The sequence below is a fragment of the Xyrauchen texanus genome, chromosome 39 (genome assembly GCF_025860055.1).
Source record: "Xyrauchen texanus isolate HMW12.3.18 chromosome 39, RBS_HiC_50CHRs, whole genome shotgun sequence".
Classification (NCBI taxonomy): Eukaryota; Metazoa; Chordata; class Actinopteri; order Cypriniformes; family Catostomidae; genus Xyrauchen; species Xyrauchen texanus.
Genome location: NC_068314.1, coordinates 9,883,643 through 9,888,999, shown reverse-complemented (window position 1 = coordinate 9,888,999; position 5,357 = coordinate 9,883,643).

The window sequence follows — 5,357 nt, the reverse complement described above, 5'->3', positions numbered from 1 at the left end:
TTTTTTCTCCAAAATAGTGTCTTGCACCGTTTCCAGCTGGGGGTACAACATGTAATCGAGGGCTTCGTGAAATCCTCGGAATAGGACTAACGGGTTTGTTGCGTCTCCGTGAACTGAGTGACAGTGATGTCTTTGTTTGGGTGTAGCAAACCCCGGTTGTGAGACAAGCGTTGACAAGTCAACGTTTGAAATATCTACAAACACCGAAAATACATTTTTGTTTTATCAATATTGCATAATCAAAATAGAACACAAATAATGTATACATACCTTGCAGTACACATCTGTTGACAGATTTGCTCTGACCCGTTGTTTCATTAATTAACGGTTCAGTCACTGAAAAATAAATAGAAAATATTCACTTCAGTACTAAGCAATTGTAATATATAAATACATAAAAATGATCTTTATGTAAACTTACGCAGTTGATCGATGCGATCCAGGTTTTCATAATCGTTGATAGGGCCTGAATTACGTACAAATAAAAATGATTTAAACGCCTGTTAAAAATCAAGGTACCAAAATGTAAAACATCAATATTTAAAAAATCACATACTTCTGAAAATAAACGCCATTTTAAAGTGCAATCACCAGTGTTCTACAGATGCGTCCATCTGGTTCAGCTGTAAATGATGACCACACACACTTAAAGTCTGTTTAAATAGGCTGAGTTCTCCCCCATAAGAAGACCATCACTCACTCACTGCCAGAGGGAGGGGTTGGGGAGGGGAGGGTAATGGGGGGGCAGGAATTAAAAGTTCAAAGGTACTGCAATTAAGTCATAAAGCATAGGCCATATATAATTTTTTGTCACAAAGTTTCACAATCACACCACAGCTATCTGGCGCCATTTTCTGTTTAAATCTGGGTTCATGACGCACCGCGACAACTCAAAATGACGGAGGCCTATAAAAGTTTAAAACACATTTTATTCATGTCTCTTTTATATAATTCTCAACAGAAAAATACACTTCCCTTAGACAACAATTGATCTCATTTTGTTTTCATACATTTAAACGACCGCACATCTTGATTTAACTCAGCGGCTGTTTTTATTATAATATTATTGAATGTAGGCCTATTAGCTTGTTTTTAGTAGGCGGTTGCGCGTGAAGAAAGGACCCATTAATTTACAATATTAATATGTTTAGTTAAAATCTCTTTTAGAACTGAATAATGCAACATTGGGATGTTTGATAGTTTAATCTGTGCCTGAATCATTTAAAAGGACTGCCGATAGACTATACCAAAATGTGAAAAATTAAGAGATCAAAGATTTAAATTGACACTTCGAAATCTTGGCGTACCTTATCACTACAATACCCCATGAACGCAGATCCAATTAACAACCCTAAGGTCTGGTCAAAATACAAATTTAATTAACCCCCAGTCATTTCATCGTCTTTAAGTCTGAGTAATAAAACGAATTATTATTACACATCCCCGCCACAAAACATCTGTCGATCGTCGCCTTTATGTCTGAATCATAAAATGAATTATCACGCCACAAGAAAACTGTGAGCCCCCGCTGCTCAGCGCCTTAAAGTCTGGATCAAAAAATGCCTTATCAATTTGGATAATCTCGTGAAATAATTTTGATTGGAAAAATGCAATACAACATGTGTTAAAGTTACAATTTATAATGTATACTATTTCAATGAAAACTCATACTATTTGGTTTAAAATACGTTTTAGTCTCTGGTAAAAGTAAATAACACTTGTTAACCATTTATTCGTTAAAGTAAACGGCTGAATGAGATTGCTCAGCCAGTATCGTCTGTTTGCGTAAATAAACCTATTTGTTAACTAATATCATTCAATATCCACTGTTTTAGAATCTCATGGTTAAAAATAAAAAAAAATGTAACAAACTTTTGTATTAAAGATATTTCGTCAGAATTATATATAAAATAAACCTGTTTGCCAAAATACTGTATTTTCTAGTGCATGTTGTTAAAGTTTTTATAATTTTAGAGTGCCTTTGCTGTATTTGCCAACTTGATACGTTTTTGTTTTAAAACAAAACTTCAAAGTTTTCGTTAAATACATTTAAACCTTTAAATAATACTTTAAAACACACAAACACTGACTAGGAGGGGTTAAGCCCCACCCCCGCGGAGGGGCTTGTCAACTGATCTTACGCCATTGTCATTTTGGATGAGAAGGTGAAAGGACTTTAAACGGAGTTGTGTAAGATTTCTGTCTTATATAGTTAAAATTATATATTATGTTTTTAGAAAATGTATCCTGTTTGCTAAGTTAATGTTAAACATCTTCTTACTTACATCACTTATCGCTGAATGAGTTCATGAAAGGATTTTAAACGGTAGATTTTGTACTGCATTTTACAATTTATGCTATTTAAAATGCTCTTTGTTGAAATACAATTTTTAAATACATTTTATGTTTTTGTTCAACATCTTTAAAGTGACAATGCTAGTGATGTGTTAGACAACGTAATGTTTAAAAACACATTTTCTTCTCTTTGTCAAAAGTTTAAAAAACAAAACAGTTTTTCACCAAGCATTAAACCCCAATAAAGACATCATTTAAACACATTTTAAACGTAATACTACTTTTTTGTCATCTCAGTTTTCCATTAAAGATTAATAATCTTTCTACTCTTTTAAATACAAATATGGGGGTATCAGAACAGACACGTCATATCACAGCATGTACAACTGCCGGAGGGAGGGGAGGGGGTGGAGGGAAAGGTCAAATGTACAGCAATTAAACCATAAATCAGGGCCATAAATCATTGTCACAACGTATATAATACTTACTACTCTCCTGAGAGCCTTGCCTCAAACAGTAGCTTGTCTTCCGTTATTCAACAGCGTCAACAGACAGTCTGCAACACTAGGTAACGTTATCTTAGAGATGAAATCCAGCAAACGTCCAGCTCCCAGCACAACAACTACACAAACTTGGACAGGTAAGTTTACATAACTGCAAAGCATCTGAAATATAGTGTAAGGAATGATAAGGAATAAGGATCTATCATAAGGAATGATCTGTGTAATGTTAGTTAACTTGATCTTGCCTGCTAAAGCTGACAAATTGCAAGCTACCTTGCTTCATCATTTTCAAATCATTTCAACAATCTTCACTTTATGCTAAATATCAGGTTAATGTCAATGTTAATCTATAATTATTCAGCAAGTTGAACAACAATAACACATGAAATGAATGCTAGACAATGTTCAAGTTAATGCAAAAAGACCCATTCATTAGTGTAACGTAATGTAGTAAACGCTTGTAGTAAACAATCATAACTGTGTAATTTTAATTATGCCACCTCATATGTTAGCATGTTGCCGGTGAATCTTGTTGTCTCTTTAATAACAAGGGTTTCTGAATCTTACATACTGCACCTATAAATTAACAAAAAAACATCAGCTAATGTGTTGTTGTAGTGCTTTTAATATAGAAAGGGTGACTGGAATCAAAGACTTTCCAGCAAGTCAGTCCAATGTCGGACATCTTGGGAAAGCTCCCAGGAGAATATTTCCAGTCATGACAGAGCCGCTCCTATCTACTTGAATGGGGGAACACTGAACTCTCAAGAAACGGTTGGTCAAGATTACGATCAAATAACATTTCTAATATGAAGTAAAATCTGACAATGCTGGTGTCATAAATTGTGCTTCTTTACCTTAAATTACGAGAAAAACCCAGCAGTTTTCATGGCTTTTATAGCTCATCCACATGTGAATTTTGGAGATGATTGACAGGCGATGTCAGTATATAAAGGGTGATTGTCTCTTTTACCTTTAAGGTGGTACTTCCTTTCTATGTGAATTGACCTTTGGGTGCTAATGCTTCTTAATTGGGCAATTCCATTGCTAAATAGTCTCTGATAGAATTTACAAATCACTCCTTTTTGTTTTTGTTTGCATTTTCCATACTTTTTCAGAATTGGGGTTTTGTGTGTGTCTGTGTGTGTGTATGTGTGTGTGTGTGGTATATATAATTTTTCAAATGCAAGCTGTTGTAAATAAACCACAGCTGAGCCTTGTACCTGTTGTCACACTTGATATGGTCACAGTGCTGTCACACTAATATCAATATTCAATTAAATAATCCTACAATTTACTACACTGTACTTCAAAGGTCTCTCTAGGTTCTCTTTTTCATTTCAAGTTTATGGTGTTGCATTCTTATAAGAAGCTGGAATGCAGTTATATCAGTGTCATAGCAATAAAGGCTTCCCAAGGGGTCTCCAACTGGCCCCATCAAGATGAATGGTCCAAATCATTTATTCTGAAGTCTTCTCACCTTCTTTTTGGTCATCATAGAAGATCCTAATGGATGACAGTTTAGGTCCAATGCAGCATTTCTCTTTGAACAGTGATCAACAGTCTTTATAAGGCCTAACTTTGTATTTATATGCTACAGTGATGCCCCTGATGGGTGGTAAACCAGTCCTAATTTGGATTTCTGTGTTCAATCCAGAGTACAGAATATAACTGCGATATATTCTGTATATACAACTACGATAAAAAGCCTTACACAGAATATGCCTGCGAGACTCAAAATCTGCCATTCCCTCATTTCAGCCGATTGCTTTACTGTGAAGTTAAAGTGCAAAATAACAACCATGCACTGGTAGTTTGTTCATTCATTCAGCAAACCATCTGGTGCAACTGAATTTAAATGGTATATGCCACAGTTTATGGATGATGCCACTGCATTTACGTGGCAGATGCCACTGTTTATGAATGATGCCAGTGAAATTCTATGGTATCTGCCGCTGTTTATTAAAAAATTCATTTACGAGGCAGATGCTGCTGTTTGTAACGATTGTACCTGGTGTAGAGTATCTAAGTCAGGTTTGGGGAATGTACGACTAATATTAATGATCGTAATCAATGATTAATCATACGGTTTTGACTAGATAACAATACATACAAAAACGCCCCAAAAAGGGCTTATATAGTCCAAGAGTCTGCTTCAAATATACATAGATAATTAAACACAACAAATTATAATTATTTAGGAATATACATCATGTGCAGACAGGCTATATTAATTTTAATAACACCTTAATGGAAATGACCCGTAGGCTACCGCAACCAGTCAGTTCGTCCAGCGAACCGCTTTGCTAAATACTCCTGATCAATTCTCCAGAAGGTTTATTTTTAGTATAAGCTTATTCATCAAAAGCACGTTAACTTACTTTGATAATATCAGCTCGTAGCTTTAGATCGCACATTAAAGAGGCTTTGTTTTATGACCAACAAACACAGACAATCAAGCGCATAATTGGGTTTAATACAAGGAACTAGGATATATCACTACACTTAACAAACACACATTTAACATAGAATAAACATAAAATAAACAAAGTACACACA